The sequence below is a fragment of the Ixodes scapularis genome, unplaced genomic scaffold, assembly GCF_016920785.2.
Source record: "Ixodes scapularis isolate PalLabHiFi unplaced genomic scaffold, ASM1692078v2 PGA_scaffold6__148_contigs__length_123643588, whole genome shotgun sequence".
In the NCBI taxonomy this organism is placed as follows: domain Eukaryota; kingdom Metazoa; phylum Arthropoda; class Arachnida; order Ixodida; family Ixodidae; genus Ixodes; species Ixodes scapularis.
This window is the reverse complement of record NW_024609881.1, coordinates 47,035,834-47,058,985: the sequence shown is the minus strand read 5'-3', so window position 1 is coordinate 47,058,985 and position 23,152 is coordinate 47,035,834.

The following is a 23,152-nucleotide window of genomic DNA, read 5'->3' as shown; positions in this document are numbered from 1 at the left end:
TTCAGAAAAAAGTGCTCAAAATCAATACGAGTAAGACTGAGGCCATCATCTTTTGGAAATAAAACAAAACATTTTCTGCAACAAAGAGGTTTGTTTTAAATGTAAATGGTCTAGGGATTGTAGATAATTTTAAGAATCTAGCTGGTATTTTAACCGTTATTTATTTTAGGACAATCATGTAAATGTCTTACATACTAGATTATAAAGGCTAATTGGATTAGGCGCTGAATTGTCGCTAAAATTATAACTAAAGTATGGGGCACAACTACCCGTACCAATCTTCAAACAAAACACTCATTGCAAATTAAATACGTGCGCCTCATTGAGAATGCTTCCTACGACTCGAAAACGCAGGGTTTGTTTATAAAATATAATATACTTCCTGTTTACAAAATGCACCAGCATGAACTCGCAATCTGTTTTAGGTTAGAAAATAAAAAAATGGGGTTAGATTGGTACACCTTGCGGAGCTTTTTCTTTCAGTAAGGCGTACATGACTGCTCATTCCTCGCCAGGTAATGACTGCCCGAGTAAGTTTTCATATCTTTTGCTAAGCAATGGCCACTCGTCGGCATCCCCTTGGCCAGCGATGATTTGCCGAGCTTGTCTCAATGTCGGACTCCCTGCTTGGGATAGCACTATGTTTCAGCACTTGACATGATCTACTTTCGCCAATGCAGTTCTATTCTCAGGTTCACGCAGAGTCCGACCGGAGTCCACATAACCATCCTCTGGAGTCAATCAAGCGGCGTGAAAAGTGATGGATGGATGGATAGATGAATCAACGTTAATGGCTACACTCTTTGTAATGGGCGGTACCTTGCGTCCACCTAGCCTATGTCTAAAAACACAATCATCCAGTAGCTTGTCATCATTGTGCGTTAGCTATCACCGGGGAATGCAATCGCACAGAAAAACAAAACAGCGGAGGATCACGGGACATTTACTGTGCGTGATTGGCCTAGCCGGTGATACATCAAACGCACAAAGATGGCGAGCACCATGACGATCCACTTTTGGAAGTTGCTTGAATGACTCCATCGGATTGTAGTGTGGGTTGCCGTCGTACTTAAACGGTGTATAGAGTTTAGGGGCGAAGCCTTGTCCGTCCGTCCGTCCGGCGACCGTGCTCACATCCATTGCCATCCCATCTGTCTTCTTAAAAAAAAAAATGTGTGCGCAGTCGACAGGATTCGAACCTGTGCGGGGAGACGCCGATGGATTTCTAGTCCTTCGCCTTAACCACTCGACCAGGACTGCGGGACGAGTAGGGGCTCTGAGATGTGGTAGTAACTCAAGAGCTGGGGTTTCTGTCATGGATGAAACGTTGCATGCTGCCGCTCAACGTCTATACAGGAGAGGGCGCTGCGGTCAGATGCGTATACAATCGCGTTAAGCTTTGCATGCAATGGTTCAACGTTTATAAACGAGAGAACGCTGCTGTCAGATGCTCAAATGCGTAAATAACCACGTTCCATACCACACATTCTCTTTCTGACATAGACCGTTGACTTAAGCGGTGGAGATGCGATCCCACGGCTTCTAGCGGATCCAAGCTGATTCGCTAGAAGAACCACTGGCTCTGCATTTCACCGACCACAAAGCAGTAATAATGAAGTCGAAACGCAACCCGGAACTCAGCACTACGTATGAGCAATAAAAAAAATCAGCACCATCAGCACTACCTATCAACGATAAATCAGTACAATCAACACCACCAGAGCTTCGCCCCAATCAACATCATTCACCACGTGGAGATACGGTCATTTTTGCGAAGATCGCCTTGCGCGCGCTGCGATCTTTGTCTGTTTGGCTGTAAAACGCCTTCTGAGCATGCGCTGTTTATGAGCTCCGCGGTATATCGGACGCTGCGCACGCGTCCAGAGCTCAGTGACTCAGCATTTTTCGCCGGTGGGATAAGCGATACAAGGCTTTATAGGCAGTTTAACTCTTTTTTTTTTAGCAATCTTTCTGGGGTCCCTAATCTGTAAGGTGGGGTCAAGCGGGACCAAGGGCAGGGACACGTCACCAGCTGTTGCGATTAGCCAGCGCCGCTTTGCTGACCAATCGGAGCAGGCGGCGACGTTCCGGTCCCTCGGTCCCGCCATGTAGGCTAGGATCCACGAGAAGTAACTATGGGGCCGTTCACGAAGTACACAATGGCGATTAATTTTACTGATCTTCGTAACTTGTTGAAAAAATTGTCAGAAAAAAAAACAAAAAAAAACTCACTTTCATCATCTGAAGTGCGGAATAAAATTATTGTTCACGGTGAAAGCAGCGAACATTGTAGCTGGCATGAAAAAAGCTAAACAAGGAAAGGGCGGCGAAGTTTATTTTTCAGACACGAGAAAAAGGATCGCACAATGCTTTCGACAGTGTCGGCTGCGTTTCGTAAAGCTGATGTAGAGTAAGCGCAGCTGGCGGATACCCCATAATATGACTATGGGATAAAGTCACGAAAGCTCTTCTGTTTATGTGAAACAGAATGTAAAGAGCCATACATGCTCTTAGAAGCTCGTTTGTGTATCAGGCAACGAGGTCGCTAGTAATCATTTGAATCGAAATGGTACTCCATTTTCTATCCAAGCATTGCCGGAAGCGACCCTCGTTCTTGCAGGAGAGAAGACGCGCATGCGCCGTTGTGCGCGTGTGTGCGCGCAAAATATTGTAAGAAAGATTCCTCGCCAAAACTCTAAATATAAGATATTGTAATTATTTTCAAAATGCTGTGTCAATGCGAAAAGATTGCGTTGGATTTTTTTTAAGAAAGCATTATTTGCAATGGCGAATAAAGAACATAATGTTAAAATTTTGTGTAGGACCATGATAATAAAAGTGAGTGTTGAAAGAAAACAATAACCCGAAAACAGATTTATTGTTTCTTATTTCCATTTTATGCATTGAGTTTTGCCCCAATTGATTTTTATGTTTTCAACTTTGACACATTTAATAACATGTTTGGCATTCAAAAATATATTATTGGGAATGAAAATTATTTTAGCTTAATTGCTTTAATAAAATTAGCAGGTGTATAAACAGTACAGAGCCTCAGGTCGCTGTGTGCGTGTTAATAAATTACCTTTATCCCCCCACCCTCCCCCTGCCTCGCGTGTGCCGCATTTTGCTAGCAGGAAGGAGGTCACCCTACTTCCAGAGCTCACAGTGAGTAGGCTTCCTCCTTTATCTTCTGTCGAGTAGACGAATACGTTGTTCAGGACCCCAAGGACGAATCAGAGGTATTCTTTGCATTTATGGCATTTTGTCACTCTTTGTAACGAGGTTACAACCGGCAACAATGCCTGATTACAGCACAGGATTGCTAAAGTCTTTAATTGACAAAAAATCTGCTGTATGTACGAAGCTCCAATCAAAGTTTGATGGCTACGCCCCGTTCCACGTCTTTGTTGATTAGAATTATTTTGATAAAATCAACGTGGCAGCAGTCTAGCCGGTTGGCTGCCTGTTCAGGCAATTTTTCGGTGCACTAGAGAAAAAATATGGGAGGCCATGAGTGAAGAGTGTGCACTGTATTACCAAAATTTACAGTGCTCTAGAAGTTGGGTAGTGAGCTCACCGCCCTATCTCCACCATGTATCGCGCTGAAGCGGCCGATGTCAAAAGCGCCGAAGGAGCAGGAATAGATTTCTCCTGTACCTTCTCCCGCCCGCTGCCCGCGATTGGTAAGAGCAGCCTAGCCGGCCTGGTCTGGCCTATCTGCGCTGGAAAGTTTCAGGAGGAAACGCTTACAGCGCCACCGCCTCGTCGACATTAAACGCGTTAGGCCGAGCCGTCCCGTGAGCCCACTACAACTCTCTAGGTCACTGTACCAAAACGTTAGGGGCTAAGAACGAAAACGGTCGAGTTTATGTCAGAAATAATCATGTACCTGTATAAGATAATCTTTATCACAAAAAACGTGACTAGCTGACGGCATATCAAGCAATCAATAATTTCCTCCGAAGTTCAATGTGTTTAGGCGCGACCATGACTACAATTATACTGGTCAAAGATATGGTGGTGGTGTCTCAACTGAAGTAGATAAAAGTTTAATGGCTCGGCAGAAGGAGTAATTCAGAAAAGTATTAAAAGTGTGTTTAGGTTGAAATAGTGTCAAATGATGGTGTTAGTTGCGTGATCGGTAACTTCTACTTTCCCCCTTCTCTGATTAAAGTAGTTTTTGTGAACACATTAAGTTTATTGCAAGTGAGACCGATTTCTCTAGCTTCCATGTACTTATCTATGGTGCCCTTTACCTTCCTGGATTTGACTGGAAACTGACATTTCGGTAAGGAATAACTTAAACATACACAAAAAAACTCTCTGTTAGATTTTGTACATTGTACTGGCTTTTAGCGCTAGAATACTACGCGAAATTGCTCCGAAAATGTGTTGGACTTAGCATTGGCTTCGTCAGGAATTGACATTTGTAACGAAAATTAACATCTCACACGCGTGAACGACTATCACTAACCATTTGCAGTATAGCTTTATATCCCAGTTAAGAAGGCAGATTTTTATGAGCACTCGTGGTATTGTTACCAACAAGGTGACCACGATTTTTACCGGTATCTTACGGAGTTTGATTGGAGCACTAAACTAGGAGATGCGTGTGCTGAGTCAAGCAGCAGAAAACTAACGGAAACGCCTAAGCAAGCTTGAGACATATATGTACCGAAGATGGGGACCCACGGGCCCTTCTGTGGGTCTTCCGAGGAAGCCCAGTTAGGCGGTCCAAGTGGACCCCTCTTGGGCCGGTGTTACAAAACCGACGTGGAACCCTCGTGATCTCCCACGCCATACTAGGCGTTAGGCAGCTACGCCAAGCTCGCCTCAATATGGTCGCGTATGAAGGCGACGAGAGTCTGAAGAGTAAACTGAAAATGAAGGTTTCATTGGAAAACCTGTGCCAAACAGAATAAAGAACGAGCGTCGACGCAGCACAAGTAAAGCGGGCGGCGAATAGGCTGCGTAACAGACAGTGATTGGGACAGTGACTAGACAAGATATCGCGCAGCTCTTTAGCGTTTGTGCCTATCTGAAAAATTCGGCAAAGAAACTTTGAGCATCGCGCACTCGGGGCGAGTATGAACGGGCACTTTGGAGAGCAAGAACTAGGACGAAATGATAAAGGTTATGCACCGAGTAAGAATAAACGCGAGTCTTCTAGAATTCCGTGGCCGAGCGTTGCATGCTCGGCCCTTCGCGCGTCAATTTTTACGTAATATTAGCCACATACTGGGGTAATATTGGCAATATCCTAGTCACCCTTGATGCCTTATGAGACCCTGTCAGACCCTCAAACCCCTTCAGTTCATGAGATCCCGTCAGCCCTTTAACCCTTAAAAGTAAACATTAGACAGAAGTCTGTCTGGTTGGGGAAATGATTATTAAAATACGACGACCAACCAATCCCTAAATCAGGGCCCCTGATTTAGGGATTGGTTGGTCGTCGTATTCTAATAATAAGCCCTTTAAACCTCATCAATGCTTATGAATCCTAAGCTTTTCAACCATTTAGAAACCCAAATGATGATGAACCATAGACCAAAAACCGAATTCTTTGAAACGTACTTTGAAGCTTATTTTACACTGAGCTTTACATGCACGCTGAAATGTAGAAAGGCAATAAGAACCAACGTGTACCAAAACCCGAGCGCAAGCAGCTGTAGATCGAACTTATCAGACCGAAGAGTGGCAAAAGATTTCAATGTCGCCAAAAATATCCTTGGGGTACTCACCCAGTTCAACTCCTGAAACCAAGCAGGTGCACACGCACCGGCACACACACACACACGCACACACGTGCACACACATGCACGTTGACGAAATCCCAAGCACGGTCATGGTGTCGTTCATGGTGCCTTTCCCGTTGGCTCCCCCGAGGTTATCTTCGCACGCTGTACGATCTTCTGAAGACGGAAGTACGAAGGGGCGCGAGAAAACGGGCACTGAGAAACCGCCTCCCTTATCCGAACACTAAGCTGCTTCAGGAAATAGATGCCACTCGTTGCACGGGAAGCCAACACTAAGCGATTGCTCGTCACGGCCGTCCGGTAGAAATAGCCAAGCGACTTCCCCAACGCATATACATCGAAGGGCCACAAGAATTCACCGACAGACCCGTTAACACTAGTTAGATAGGGCATGTGCTTTCCCGGAAATGTTTGCAACAGACTTCACAGGCCTCTAAAAACAAGTATGACCGGCTTCTGACACCCATAAAAAATCGTTGTAGGGTACGCAGACCTTAAGGAAAACTTTAACGAATATTTCAGAACTCAAACATTTCTGATAGGTACGCCAATACTTTTCAGAGATTCTTGTAGCCTCCCCTAAAGGTCTTTTCAATAGGGTATTGACCTCAAACTTGTGCGTAACGCGTTACAAGTAATGGATTACTTGTAATCGATTACATTTTACTGTAATTTTGTAGCGCTTCAATTACTTCCTTTAAGGAGTAATTATCCTTGTAATTGAATTACTTTTTTGCTGCAATCGATTACAAAATTGAGCATTACAATTTTTCTCAATTTATTCATTCACTTAAATATTTTTTTTTTTTTGGGAAAGGGGGGTAGATGTCATGGAATCGCTCAGCTCTAAGAAACGGCCAATTTTTCTTTTCTTTTTTGAATCCAGTAAGCACGGGACATTGAGGATTAGTAGGCCACTTCACTATGCTTAGTTTCCTGGGTACGTTATTTTCTTTTCAGTACACCGGAGACTACGTCCGGGTATGCACTAGGGAGCCTTCATGTGCGCTTTGCTAGGGTGATGCCACCCTTTGTAATACCACTCGCCGACAAACCGGCAGCCATTTTGTTCCTCGGCGATGATCCGTGGGGCTTATAACCCTCCCGGAAACAAGCACCTTATCTCAGAAGTTTGGAGCAGCGTTGTGGAGCCCACGGAGGGAGGATTAGCATTTTCCCCCTCGGATGGGATTACCGATGGACACAAAGGCCACTTTCCGGCGCACGGGGAAACAATAAGAGGAACAAAATGGCGGTGGAAGAGGGTGTGGGAAAGGGAAACAGGCAGTTGGCATCACTCTATGCGAAGCGCACATGAAGGCACTCTAGTATGCACAATCACATTGTCCTGCCTCTTGTGAGTAATTATTTAAACAGCACACTTTTTATTGATTTTTTTTTACGAGAGGGATTAGGTGTTTCGGCGTAACTCACTCAGCTCTAAGCAAAAACGGACAAAGCTTGTTTTTTTTTTCGGAACAACTGAGCGCGAGATTCCAAGGATTATGCTAGCGTAATAAAAAAAAATGAATGAAAAGTAACGTGGGAAGTAATCGACTACTTTAGTTCAGTTCAGTTCAGTTTATTTTACCTCAAAGGCATTTCAAATGAAATGCATTACATGAGGGGGGATCAAATGACATATACAGATGGCAAAAAAGTGACGACAAGGTAAATAATACGAAAACGCAAAAAGAAAACAAAAGAACTACAAACTAATTGGACAGATATCAGAACATAACATGTATAAAAAATAATTAGCAGATAAACATGTTAAGGATCAACGCTTTTCAGGTGTGCCTTGCATAGTTCACGGAATGTCTTAGGGTTAGATTCACGTACTATGGATTCAGGAAGGGAATTCCAGTTAGTAACAGCGAGAGAAAATGGGGAATTTTGGAATTTATTAGTTCTGGCGAATAGAGGTTTAATTTTTAGGCTGTGGTCATGACGCAAGGAGATGTGAGGTGATGGGTGACAGTAGGTGTTTCGAAAATCAGAAGAGGAATAGTAAGTTTTGTGAAAAAGGACAAGACGAGCAAGTTGAGATCTTTGAGATAGAGGGCATAGGTCGAGGTTGAATTTTAGTGCAGTTACGCTTGACGTTCGCGAGTAGTCGTGTGTTATAAAACGTGAGGCCTTGTTTTGCACCGATTCGAGTTTAGTAATGAGATATGATTGATGAGGCCACCAAATAAAGTTGGCGTAGTCCAATTTTGATCGGACGAAAGTCTTATAGGCAGTTAGTTTAACACAACGGGGAGTGGGGTATAGGTTACGTTTGATGTATCCTAGAGATCTGCATGCACCAGCCACTACATTGTCAATATGAGTATTCCAAGTTAGGTCATCAGAAAATGTTACGCCTAAATATTTGTAAGTTTGTACTTTTTCGAGAGGCAGTGTTAGTAAGGTGTAGTTACGTACAATAGGAGATCGCTGACCAGTGAATGTTAAAAGTTTGCTCTTGGTTACATTGACCTTCATCTGCCACGTGTTACACCAATGAGACAGAACATTTAGATCCTGCTGTAGTAGTAATGAATCTTCAGGGTTAGTGATGCGACGGTAAATTACGCAGTCATCCGCGAAAAGCCTAATAGATGATGTTATCTGGTGAGGAAGATTGTTAATATATATAAGAAATAAAAGCGGACCGAGAACGCTGCCCTGGGGGACGCCCGACAGTACAGGAGGCTTGGTGATCTGGCATGCCCAAGGTGAACAGCTTGCTTACGGTTAGTTAAGAATTCAGCTATCCAGAGTATAAGAGATGGATGGATGTTAAGTTCAGAAAGTTTGTATAGAAGTCGCTGGTGAGGAACCGTGTCAAATGCTTTAGAGAAGTCAATGAAGATGGCATCAGTGGGTTTAGAGGAGTGAAAATTGTTATGCAAATCTGTTACAAACTCAAAAAGCTGGGTTTCGCATGAATATCCCGACCTCAAAAACCATGTTGGTTGTTACATATTAATTTATTTTCCGACAAATAGTTCATGATGTGGGAGTAGACGACATGTTCAAAAATTTTGCATGGCACACTTGTCAGCGATATAGGTCTATAATTCGAGTAGTCCTGCTTGTTTCCGGATTCAAAAATAGGTAGAACTCTCCCGAATCTCCAGTCCTCCGGGAGGGTCGCCGAGTCAAGCGATTGTTGAAACAGTCTACAAAGAAGATAAGATGATATGTGCTTTGTTAGTTTGAGAAGTTTAGGGCAAATATTGTCGTCGCCAGGGGCTGAGCTGCGGGAGAGTTTTTCGATTGCATTCGGGATACCATTTCGGTCAAAGACAATAGGTTCACAAGAAATGTTAAGTGGTCTACAGATCGGACCACAGGGTGCTGGTAAGTCTTCTACGGTGAACACGGACGAAAAATAGTTGTTAAAAACGGTAGCTGATTCAAGGTTTGTTAATACTTCATTGAGGTCGTTGCTCAGCTTAGGGAGAGAGTCATCCCTCTTTGGAGATATTGTTTTCCAAAATTTCCGAGGGTTGGTTAATAATAAATTTAGCAGGTCTTGTTTGAAGTATTTGTTCTTTGCCTTTTTTATGCTATTTTTGAATTCCTTAAAACAGTTCAAGTACTTTGACATATCAGATACAAGGTTGGTTTTTCTAGCTTTGGCAAAGAGACGCTTTTTTATTATTTAATTTTCTGAGGGTAATCGTGAATTAGGGTTGATCAGCATTCGTTTTTAACACAATTTGAGGCACAAATCGAGACATCAACTGCTTAAATTCGTCTTTTAGCGATTTCCAGTTTGACTCCACAGATCTTTCATAAAAGTGGTGTTTGTATTCTGAAACAAACTGCGTAAAATCCTCGTTTAGAGCACATTCGTTAACCTTGCTGTATACATTGATGAGTTTAGGAATTATCTTTCTAGTTACTAATGGCAGATACATTTAAACTAAAACAGTGTTATGATCGCTGATCCTGTCAAGAATACGAACTGACCGCACATCATCCGCACTCGAGGTGAGAACAAGGTCCAAAACAGGATGTAACCGTGTGGGTTCGTTTACGATTTGAGCGAGACCATAGCTATGCATCAGGTTAATAAAATTTGAAGCTTCTGCACCAACCGCACAAGAGGTAAGACCAATGCCCCCCTTCCAATTTACACCGGGGTAATTAAAATCCCCGCCAAAAATAATGGTACTACCGGGAAATAAAGAAAAAAACGTGCTCCATACAAACGTACAGTTTATCAACGAAAGTATTGTCACGACCAGGAGGGCGATAACAGGCGCCAACGATAACTGGAAAAGAAGGATGATCTAAGCGTACCCACAAAACTTCAAGGTCACAATCTACAGTAATAAGTGATGCATTCATGGCTTTACTGATAGCAATAAGTACGCCGCCACCGCGGGAACGTGTGCGGTCGTTACGAAACAAATGAAATGATTGACTAAGAAGAACCTCGCCATCGCTAGTCTCCGGCTTTAACCACGTTTCAGTTCCCAGCACAATCTGAGCACCTGAATCATGCACAGTTGACAAAAAAATATCTTGTTTTGGCAGAAGACTGCGAAAGTTCGCGACAAGTACACAGATATTAACACAATCCTGCCTGGCTATTTTTCTAGACTGTCACGTCATCGCTTGACTCACAGCTTGCAATTTTTGAACTAAAATAACTTCATCAGACTCGGGACAATAAACGTACTGCTTTCCACCGACATAAAGTTTGTCGTACACAAGTTTCACTTTTATGTTTTGATTTCTGAACTGCGCACTGAAATGCCACAGTTCGCTCCGGTGGTAGGAAACCCTATGCGAAAAGTCTTCTGAGATAGAGACCTTATGTGAAGGCGAGTGTTTAAGTTTGTTTGCATTATTCAGTACGTTCTGTTTTCTTCTGAAGTCCAGAAAACGCACCACAATCGGTCGGGCTGACCCCCTCTGCTTCCGACCAACGCGGTGGGCACGTTCAATCTCTCCCGGTTCTATACCCAAATGGTCCTTGATGAAGCCTCTCAAACAGTTAGCCGTATCCTCCCACGTTTCATTTGGTTCTTCTGGGATACCCCTGACTAATAAGTTATTTCGCCTCATTCTGTTATTTAAATCATCGATACTAGAGTCAAGAGTGCAGATTTTATCATGTGAGTAACGGACGTCTCTTTGGACGCCACTGATGGTATTCTCAACCACGGCGAGTCTGTCCTTAATGGCGCTAATCTCCTGCATTTGTTTCTCTAGAATACATACCTTCAGTTTTAGTTCATTCATTCCAGAACTGATAGAGTCCAGTCTCTTTCGGGTTTCGTTTTGGTGTTTTTCAGCAGTAGATGGTAAGTTTTCGATTAGCTCGCCCAGTCTTTCGATTTCGAAAGGACCGGGATTAAGCTCGACGTCTCCAGACAACATCAGCAATACGTCTAAGAAAAGAAGGCCACTGTTATGGGGCCGCGAGAGCAAGCAGCTAAACACAACAGAGACAACGCGTCTATAGAGTGTTAGTAGACTCTTTCTGTCGATGGGGCACGACACATTTAAGAGCATTACGTTTTTAGAGCGATAACATTTCGCGTAATCCAAGTAACCAAGCTGAGTTACGAAGCGTGTTAGCGTCGGCATCGCTGTGTCGTGCCCCGAGGCTTGCGTCGGTGGTAGGTCTTTTTGTAGGCAGCCTGAAGTCGGAAACGGAAGCGTTCCTCGGTGCGCCATCACGCGGCGGTCTTGTAGGCGGAGCCACGGCTGAGGTGAGACGGCAGTTTCCCCTTGCGTTGTGGAATCCAAGTCGAAAACGTGCTCCAGCGGCCATGACGATAGACAGGCCACGCCCCCATCCAACGCACTTGGTGACACCGTGAAGAGCAGCAGCAGCACCTGAGTTACGAAGCGTGTTAGCGTCGGCATCGCTGTGTCGTGCCCCGAGGCTTGCGTCGGTGGTAGGTCTTTTTGTAGGCAGCCTGAAGTCGGAAACGGAAGCGTTCCTCGGTGCGCCATCACGCGGCGGTCTTGTAGGCGGAGCCGCGGCTGAGGTGAGACGGCAGTTTCCCCTTGCGTTGTGGAATCCAAGTCGAAAACGTGCTCCAGCGGCCATGACGATAGACAGGCCACGCCCCCATCCAACGCACTTGGTGACACCGTGAAGAGCAGCAGCAGCACCTGAGTTACGAAGCGTGTTAGCGTCGGCATCGCTGTGTCGTGCCCCCGAGAATAATTTTTCGATGACTCTTTTGAGGCTGCACTTGTAATTGTCATTGGTTACTTCTTACAGTCAAGTAATTGTAATTGTAATAAGTTATTTTTTTGAGTAACATGTACAAGTCTCCCAGTATTTTCCAATAAGGGAGCCATACTGGGAAAATGTTGGTACTACGGCCAGTCATACCAAGATTGTCCCAATATTGTCCAACATTTGTTGCATAGTGGGGCGATATTGGGAAGCTATACCACGATTGTCCCAGTGTTTACCAACCATACCAAGATCGTCCAGATATATTTTTGAATACGGGCACACACTGGAACAATGTTGATACTATTGTCCAGTCATACCAATATTGTCCCAATATTTACCAATATTTGGTTCATATAGTGGGTGATATTGGCCAGTTGTACCACGATTGTCCCAATAGTTTCGAGTATTGGACATACACTGGGTAATATTGGTAATATTAGCCAGCTATACCAACATTGTCCCACTATTCACCAATATTGCATTGTGCTGAATTGTATCGCAACTTATTACACTTTTCTTGCACAGTGCTACTCAGTGTGCATTTGTTCAGAGAAAGGCACGGCGAGAAAAGAAATGGTGTATGTTTATAAAGCCTCAAGTTAGTCTGCCTCAACGGGAGATTTGTCTCTCAATTCTAAAGAAGCAATTTAGCCAGTGCGGTACAACCGCTAGCCTAGGGACTTTACTGTGCCCCGCGCAGTAGTGATACACGACCGCACGCCGGTACGATGCTCATCCAGATCGAAACGGGCAGGGCTGGGGATCGAACCCAGGATCTCTGGGTTCTGCAGCGCGAGTTTTCGCTCAACTCGCTCCAGCTGTGTGCGCAAGCCCACTTGACCACCGATGCCATTAAAGCATCGCATTGCGCCCATGCGCGTTTTGTGCCTTTGACACCGGCTCAGCGACGCTATAGTTTGAGAGTAAAATATAAAAATAAAAGGTAAGACGATAGCAAATAGAATAGGAACAGACAACGGGTCAAAGACACACGCTAAAGCCGTTTTTAGAGATGAACTGCACGTACAAGCAGACACATGCAAATACACACAGAGACGTACACAAACACACCCACCCATACACACATACAAATACAGACTGTCACAGGCACTCACAAGCAGAGTTGTAAAGTACCAAGGTACAAGAAATTGGAAATCGGTATCTAAGTACTTTGGTTGTGCATGAGGTATAAACCTAGGTACTCTTATTTCTCGGCATCTGTATCAGTATCTTAGGTACATTTTCTAATAACTTGTAACTAAGTGAAGTAACGTTTTGCAGGTACTTTTCTTTCACTTTGTCAAAATGGTAGAAACTATAAATGTTGAAGTATTAACACGCTAACATGTGCCATGATTAACGTTGAGTTGGGTACGACCTGGGTACACTGACTTGATCGAGCGACGTTTTAGCAAACGAAGCCCCGCCCAAGATGTTACATCAAACGACACTTTAGTGAATGGTGATGTTCTTTTGAGCGAACGGTTGATTAGCAATGCCGTTTTAGCGACACCAATTTATCAAATCACTTCGGAACTCCGTTTAGGGAAAATAGCGACATGCTTTCTTCATCTCAAACCGAAGCCGAAAAAGATAACGTGTCCTGGAATGCTCATATGTGAATGCGGTTTTTCTGATCTCTCGCATTGACACCGATAAAGGACATTTATCGAACTTGTTTTTGTGTGTATCCTTAGTATAAAATGCTTTATTTCCAATATATTACGACAAATTTGAAGAAAATAAATAAAGTATCTTTAACGTATTTGTACCTATACCTAGGTACATTTTTAAGCGAGTACCTAGGTACGTATCTGCAGGGTGGTTCAAGGAGGCTAAGCTCTTTAAATAGGCCGTAAAATTCGGTTTCTTAACCTATCGCGCTACGACTTTGCGCAGCGTTGCCCACCAATGGTGCTTTTTTTTCTGTTTGTAAAATTTGCAAAGAGGGGATTTACCCGAGGAAAAAGTGAAGAAAGAAAAAGGCTTAGCTCCTATGGAAACGCGGCGAAGCCACCGGTCTTCAAACAACACGGCGCCGTTTCGCACGGGAGACAAGAGATGGCGCAAGCGGTCACGACGCCAAGTGCCGCCAACGAACGAGCATACGACGCCGCGAGCCAGCGTCTTTAGCAGGCAAGGAACTGCAGTTCCTTGTTGTTACCGTGCCTGTTTTTGCTTCTGCGACTGTCGCCGCCTGCGAAACGCGCGCCGCTTTTGAGTCGAAAAGATTGTCTGCTAAAGACGCCGGCTCTCGGCGCCGTATGTTCGTTCGTTGGCGGCGTTCGTTGCGCCATCTCTTGTCTCCCGTAAGAAACGGCGCCGTGTTGCTTGAAGACCGGTGACGTCGCTGCGTTTTCATAAAAGCTAAGCCTTTTTCTTTCTTTACTTTTTCCTCAGGTAAGTTCGCTCTTTGCAAATTTTACAAAAGAAAAAAAAAACGCACCATCTGTGGGCAACGCTGCACAAAGTCGTTGCGCGATAGGTTACGAAACCAAATTTTGCGGTCGATTTAAATGGCCTGGCCTCTCCTTGAATCACCCTGTAGTTATATTTTCGTATGGGTAGCTGTAAATGTAACTTAGCTACATTTTTTATCGCGGTTTTCATGGAATGTCTCCGTAATGCGTGGAGGAAGTGACCTCCAGAGGGTTGCAGTACGTCAGAGCCCCGACTTGCCGGTGCGTCTGTGGAGGCGCGGTGCAAAACACAAATACTTCAGGGGTACCTGTGCCCATAAGGAGGCAGAGCAACCTGATTAAGGCCACACTCCTACGGTGTGTCAGGCTAAGCCACCTGGCGTTCTGCAAGAGATTTGTGGTTGGTATGTCCCTGGATGCTATGTGTGGCGCGATATTGAGAAATCACGCCGGGTCATCGTGAGGGCTGCTCTCGGCTCTGTGCTTCCGAGGGAGTCCTTCAGAGCAGTTGAGAAGGGGTCCCATATCGGAGAACGAAAATTAAGTTGAAAAAACAATAAAGAGAAGTAAAGAACAGTAAAATATTGAGCACATATATTCGAACACGACCCAATATTGGGCTGAGTCACCCGTTTTTACCTCCAATGTTGGCCTAATACTTTGTGCCGCCTGGCCAGAAACCGGGCATTGCGGCCTGCTGCGAATGGCCAGCTCCAAGACTCTGACCAGTCGGAACATGTGGCGATATCCAGCTTGGTCCCGGCGATTAGGGTTCCTGAGCAGTTACTTTAAGTGCCTGTCCCAAAGCACGCAGGCGATTCATTTTGCTCGACTCACTCGCAATTAGTTAAAAATAAATTAAAAATATGATTTTCGTTTAACATTTGAAGTGCTGGATGAAATCATGGTTTTGGGGGAGAGCAGCAAACACTTGTGGCATAAAAAAACAAAACAAAAAAAAAAATTTAAAAAAAAATGACGGCGAAATTGCATTTTCTATGCAGACGCACAAAAATCGTAAATTTTATCTACAGAGCCAGCTGCACTTCGTAAAGCTGACAAAGCAATCGCAGCTGTCGGACACCAGGAAGAAGAGTCGCAAAATCCCTTATTTTTACGTGAAACGCGGCGTAGAGAGACACGTGCTTACAAAGTTTCCGGTGCATCAGACACCAATGGAGCATCCTTCAAATTAACGAAGCACCACTAATAATTATTAGAAGTGTAGGTGCACGCGCTACACGTGATCGCCATCTGCTTGGAAAAAGAATCGAAGTAAGTAACGAAAATAAGTCATCAAAAAACAGACGTGCAGTCTGACATTTGTTTTACGATATTTTCTCTCGAAGAGTAAAGGCCGGTTCAGAGTAGGCGCGCTAGTTCAGACACTTGCGTTTGAGTGCGTTTGACTGCGTTGCGTCGAGTGCGGAAAGCTAGTCACGGGCACATCTGTGCTTCGTATGAAGTGCGGAATCCAATCCAAGGAATCATCTTGGCACGCGATATAAGCAGCAGGGATCTCCTGGTTTCTCGCTGCCGCAACGCAGTCAAACGCAGTCAAACGCAACTGTCTGAACCAGGCTTTACTGCTGCAGACGCCAGCACGAGCTACTCGTGTACTGGTGTTTCCAGCATTCACATCTGGTCTATAGTGCCTTGTGAACCCGCGCTATATAAATAGGCAGTGGGAGAAAGGAGAAAACGAGAGAGTGCAAGGACGTTATAGTGCCGAGCTCTGATCGCAATTATTCAAGTTCGTAGACGCAAAGGCACCGATCCTTTGCGTCTACCCACTAAGCGGTCCAATCAGCACTCGGCGCTTTGACGCCCCCTCGTGCTTCCACCCCCTCCTCAGTTTCCATTTCTATACTCCACGAAGATAATTTGCATACAGTGAATTCAGATATGACTGCCTTGTTATAATGGCGCACACTACTAAATTCCGGAACAAAATGTTGCAGTCGAAGAACAATTTGGGCAGACGGACGTCATTTGTAGACCTCAATGTGTCCTGAAAACGTGCAAGGAATTGGTCCTTTCAAGTCTTTGAATATATGAATGACACCACTCGTTTGAGTTGACTGCTCTTGCCACAAGGCTAAAAAAAAAATGTTCCGCGTGAAACAAAATGCCGGTTGTGTTTCACCTACCACCTTCTCACCACACCACAAAACTAGTACTGGGGGCGTAGTAAACAAACCGGGACGTCCATCAAGGTGGTGTCGTCTACCCAGTGTTCAACAAAAATCTAGCCTTTTTTGAATGTTGCCATACTGTTTAAAAGACGAGTTTAAACGGAACTTCCCGCACGAATGAAGCCATATTGAAACCCACAGTCGCACAGTTTTCATAAATAACATAAGTAACTCTATTCGAAGTTTATTACCACACTTGTAAATATCTGCGTCAAACGAGCCTCGCCACATTTAACGGCAGTCGCTACCCTGGCACTAGCAGTCGCCAGGGTAGCGACTGCTACCCTGGCGACTGCAAGGGAAGCACTCGCTACCCTGGCAGCCGCTACTCTAGCTATCATGGCACAAGACGAGTTAAAACAGTTTCTTCACTAATCCGGGCAAGTGAACCACTCTGCTTCTAGCTTTACGCGCTAATAGGCAAAATCATTGTGACATTATAACGTACGCCGTCTGACATGCGACACGGTATCGTTCAAGATTGCGTCAGGGTTTAGTTACCCTTTCGAGTGACTGGTGGCGCTTTGTATCTAAAGGACACATAAGCGCGAAAGAAAGGTAAAACAACGACATTGCGTACTCGTGTGTCAGATTTAAACAGTTGAATGTTTACTGCGTTGAGACTGCTAAATGTCACTCAAAGTGACGTTTTCATGATATGCAATTAATTCATGTACCAATTGTTTTAATTACTGTACGTCCTAGCAACTATATTTGGCAAGGCGCGGGAAATTCATTCGGCCGCGATTACAAATAATTCAACAATTCTTGAAACATGATTTTGCGGAAAAATAGTTTAGACCTGTACGTTTTTTTTCGTTTTTTTGTGTAAAAGTGTTTATCAATTCTTGAAAGTAGTCCAGTGAGGACAACATAATCGAACATGGCTTTTACAAAACAAGTCTAAACAGATGATGTGTTAGCGCTGTTCAAGCAAGTGAAAATAAACACTGTTCTCGTAAAACTGTTTCTTGACATGCAGCCTAATTGCTCCGCGTGCTCTCTGCAATCTGCTAGCCAGGATGAGAGTAAGTTGACTTGGGAGCGCAGCGCATAACGATCGTTGAAACCCGTAGTCACGGGATCGCCGTTAACTGTGCATAACGTGCTACGTATCTGCTCGCGACTGATCAGCAATAGACCCTAGAATATCTAAATAATACAGCGGCAAGCATTTTGACTCCTGTAGCCAAGAACATTTACTTAAAATTTACAGGATGATGATCGAAAGGGCCTCATTAAGACGTGTAACCAACGCTCAATTAACTAATTCACTCTCGCTTTTAATAAATTCATGGTGTGACTCAACAACTTGTTCTTAATCCAAGAAGAAAAAAAATATTACAGCCAGTGAAAACGAACCGGCAGTAGAATTATGGTGTCTTGAACGCACCTCCGACTGGAGTGCTTACCGCGTCCAAATAAATGGTCCCCAGATTTCTGCCTAATAACATCATAGAAGTGTCATGCTGTCGCCGGTCGCGATCCTGGCGGTGTCACAGAAGTGGTGGTGGATGTGGCGGAGGCCTTTTCTGCTGCGGGTCGTTCTTCAGCTTGGCAGAATTCGGAAGCTTGGACAGTCACGAGTTGGGAAGCCGTGACGACAGCGACACTCACGCTTGCTCGTGCTTTCTGCCTAAACTCCTCCAACCAACCACCATGATCGCCACATCTTATAGCACAACACTCCGAATTTTGTGACGTCATTTTTTACCACTTCAGGACCACGCTTATTGCATGAACGGAACAGACCGCGAAAGGTATATTCACACGGTGGACAAATCATGGGAACCAGGTCTGCGGACCAGAGAAATGTAGGTATCACGTGACTTTAACGTTACTTTCACATGACTTTAACGAGTAAGCGGCTCTGAGCCTCCCGATCAGCTAGTATACAATACCTGAAGCTCTGCTTCCTACATTGTCGGGTTGCTGGACAGTCTTAGCACATGTGTCGACTCGGTTGTATCGCAGTACCATGCGATTGCAGGTGGTCGCCCTGCTGTGCAGCATCAGTGCAAAAGCGCAGCACCGTTCTGTCGCCCATCATAGCTTCCAATTCGTTCTGATGCTTCGTTGCTGATATTTCTAGGTGCGGTGTGTTCTACACCATGTTACTTACAGGTGGCTTACGGTCCGTGCTATGTATCGCATTACAAGGTATGGGGATTTTGACCAGTGCAGGCATGCTTCAACGTTGTGTCCCAGTTTCTGCAAGATGTGTCTGCCGGCTTTCGCGCCATCTAGTTGGACCTCCTGAGATACTAGGCCTATCTGGGCTCAGTTCTGGAAAGTGTTGAGGCGGGCTTAAATTTGTAGTTTGTCGATCGCCATAAACTTGGTAGGCCTGTGATTATACTTATGGCCTGCCTGTTGAGGTATTCGATGCGTTACTTCTGCCTCTGGTTCAACTGGAGGGAGTTGTAACCCTACGTTACCCTCGAAACCTGGATTGAGTTCACTAACATAAGAAGTGCTCGCTCTTCCGCTCTCCTTGACTTCAAAGTCACCCATATGATCAGGTTCACGGTGTTCATCCATGTCTTTGACAGCAGTGTTGAACCAGCATGACGCTCCAAGATCCTCGTCAATCACTAGCCAGATAACCCGAACCGAAGGTTGGACTTGCATCCCCTTCTTCTGCAACATGAGACAGACTAGTTCTGTTTCTTAGGTACAACTTAATAAGAAGTCTTCTCGGGCGACGGAGAGAGGCCGAGTTCGTGCATAGAGACCTAGATCGCGTGGAGGCTTGCTTGCCGCATGTTTTCCTGCTGGCCGATCGAGCCTCCTTTGGACCAAAGCGTCATGTCATCGGCATAGAAAGTAAAGCCCAAGCCGTAAATCTGCTCCAGTATTGAGGGGACATCAGCCATAACGAAGTTGTAAAGTGTCAGAGAGACGATCGAACACTAGAGAACTTCAATGCAGTTGGCGACCGTTGGTCCAAGAGTCTGTCCCACTCTAACACACAAGCCTATGTCCTGTCGGAAATTTGGAATAAATCGGAGTGGTTTGCGTCCCAGTCTGCTGTTCCCGGCATCCTGTATCACTGACGCTTGTGGTACCGAGTCATATGTCTTTCTGGCGTAAAGCAAAATAACAACCGATATTTACGAACCCCACTATTGGCAAACAAATATATAATGTCGGTGAAAACTGTAAGTGTTCCGCCTAAATAACGGCTCTTGACCACTAATACAAAACTAAGATCACTTTTGTTGCATTTTTGTCGTCTTACTTTAAGATAATTTTTCTTCGTGTTTCCCTTGGTGAGTCCCCGCTGTAATTTTTGAAGGCATGATTACCCGCTTTGTTTTAGACTTGCTCAAGCCCAATTTTTTTAATGGGTCCAACACTGAACCGTTTTTTTTTTTTTTAAACCAATGTAAGAACAAGTCCCAACAATTTTCGAAAACTATATTCTATTGGAAGGTAAAAAAGGGTAATCATTTCCAGCTTTACCGATCACGAAATAAACAAGTGAATTTCAAAACGAAGGAAATGTAAGATATATTCATAAATATCTATATACAGAGAGAGTTGGTAGGGGGAACAGTTTACAAAGTAAACAATGTTCTCTCAGGCAAAAAGGGATCAACTTCACTTGGAATGTAACCTCGTCTACATTCAGGGGTTCATTTTAATTATTAAGCGTTGTAGAACTTACCCGTTTTACACAAAATACATACAAATTACACCTTTTCCCCTTCGTTCGCGTCGACATGGTAGCCTAAAAAATACACCGGGAAATAAGATGACACACTTTAGGGATCACGCAGTTAACTATTTGTATTAGTGTACATTTCCTTTCTCGAATAGCACGCTTTAACGATTTTCTCTACGGTGAGCTGCGCAGAATACTCCTGATTTTTCGCCGGAACCATTTTTCGACGAAAGAAACGGAAAAAAATGAAAATGGTTGAACACTTTTTTGGTGGGCAAGTCTTGTCACTACATATAGTTGAAAATATACCCGGTGATTTCTTGGGCTTACACATTTGTCCTAAAAATCTGCAAATGCAGCATTTATGTGATTTGCGGAGTAACTTATATGGCCAGAGGGACATAATATATGGGGCTAGTTTTCACCACGAGTAAAACAATTGCCTAATAGTTGTTACTTCGTTTTAACTGGTAAAATAAACATATGATTTCAGTTAGAAAATTGCTGACCGTCATATAAAACCACTAAATGACTACATTTTAGACAGATATTTGTCCCTTGAGAAGCGCGCTGCTGACCTAACGTTATCACTCGTGCAACGAAGGCAATGCTGGCGGCGCAAAAAAGGGTACGATATGTTACGGAAAAAGCTCGAGGCCGCGTTTTCCCACCAGGATCATTTTACCTGATGGACGAATGGTGACTTCAACACATTACCCGGCTTCGGGACACTGATCTTCCTAAAGTTTGCTTGATTGGTGGTCTTTTGTGACATCCAGGAAGTGTATGATTCAAGCTATATTCTTATATTGAATAATTAAAGAGCCCATTAACAAATATAAGTTCATTTTCAGACTTATCGCGACAATTTATCCGCTATATCATGTGTCCCATGGCCGTACAACTCACCTGCTCAAATAGCATTGATGTAATTTCTGGGTTTTTTCTTTAAAAATCTGTAAAGCGTTTAGAAGCACCTTGTATATTCCTCATTTTGTTCAAATATTCCGTGTATGCGAACAACATAAATTATCTACCTACAAATATATATATGCGCCATTATTCTGATAGAATATAACCGTATTTCATGTGAAATACGAGTTTTTATGTATAATTATGGTTTTTACAATTGGTTAAAAGGTTCGCATAGTTTGTATAATTTCTATAGGTAGGGATCTTGTAAAAAATGAGCGAGAATTCAGCTTCGTGACAGGCGACCTTTATTTTATGTAAAGTGCCTAAATAAACTGCAAACAGATAGTTTTTAAAGTGTTACTGCATTAAACTTGTATTAATTTTTTTTGTAACCTTACATTATATTCTCTGAGAAATTATCTAAAGAAACTAGTACCCTATGGCGCGTTCTGCATTAGAAGGGACCGTATAAATCAGTTCTTTTTAGCGAAGCCGTGTGTTGGGTGTATAGGTAATTCTTGCCAGGAAACCTAGCTCAACCGCTCCAGTTATAATGACACTGTATGAAACAAGATGCAAAGAAAAATTCATCGTGAGGTTTGCGTCATGACAGGAAACAGGTCGCTCCAGTTATGCAAGTCTAAAACACGCAATTAAATCATAATTTTTTATCGTGGTTATTCCAATATAACTGACAAAAACCGCTCTGCTTTTTGCCTTAAAAAAGAAAAAAATCCTTTTTATCTATAATATAACGATAAAATGAGAAGATCGTACCGTCTATATAAAATCCCATACTAAGGGCCCATATCCACGTCGATCGAGATGGCTCTATTTTTCACGAAGTCTCTGCTACTCATAGCAGCATCTGTTTCCTTCTCTTTCAGTCAGTACGACCATCTTGGTGTCATAATACCAGGTATGTACCTCTTCTTACTTATGTAGGGGGTCAATCTACGGAAGACTTAATCTTTGGTTTCAACAAAAGATTAATTTGTGAAAAAGATTTTAGTTGCTAATATTTTATTGAAGATTAGTTGAATCATTTATTATCTTGATAAAAAAAACATGGCCGAGATCCCAGACTTAGCATTTTATTATTTAGTATATTGTGGAATGTACCCCTGCTAAAAATGAATGATGAGCATCATCATCTAAACATGATGAAATACAGCCTCAGTAAACACGGACGACGAAGAGGGAGTGAACAAGACTAGACAGCGGCTGTCTCAACTAAAATTTATTTTATGAAAAGGAAACAAATGAAACTTCTTCAAAAGATTACATACACAGAGATTAAAAGGCAGGCCTAGCAGGCAACTAGAGGTCGCAGAGATATTGCTACAAATTGGCAGTTTGCAGAGAGTTATGCTGGCGCTGAAAAACGTCCGCAAGCTAAGTGCACGAAAAAAGTCATCGAAAACTGTTAGTGACCAGTACACCGGGTGTAGTCTACCGGGTTCCCCTATTGTGTAGAAGATCTTATGTACGCCAAACAAGAAGGTGTTTAAATGAAAGGTTGAGAGAGCACGCGCTTACTCCCTTAGGGCTAGGTCCGGGGGACTCCTACTGCTACATTGCAGGGATTCTCATGTTTCGCCACCTGTGATGACAGGCTTCTTGTGGATGGACACAAAGACAGAATGACTCGAGAAATAATTGAAGCAATCTTTATTTCTTTGTTGGCAGACCGATGTGTCAGTGAGCCATCGGTGGTGTTATCCGACAAAGAGTAAACGTACCTTTAGTTGTGGTAAGGTTGACTTGCTGCATGCCCATCCGGGAGGAAAAACACGAAGCCAGGAATTCCATAACAAGAAACTACATTTATTAGAGTAACATGAATATTTCGTTAGTATTAAAGTATAACAATGCCGTGGCGTTCGACCTACAAGTCTCCGTGTCCTCGGTCCGTCTCCCCCCGTTCTGTAGGCGCGTCCCCCCTTTTATAAGCTCTCGCGCCAATTCTTCATGCGCTGTTGTGCGCTTCGGAGTGTGTC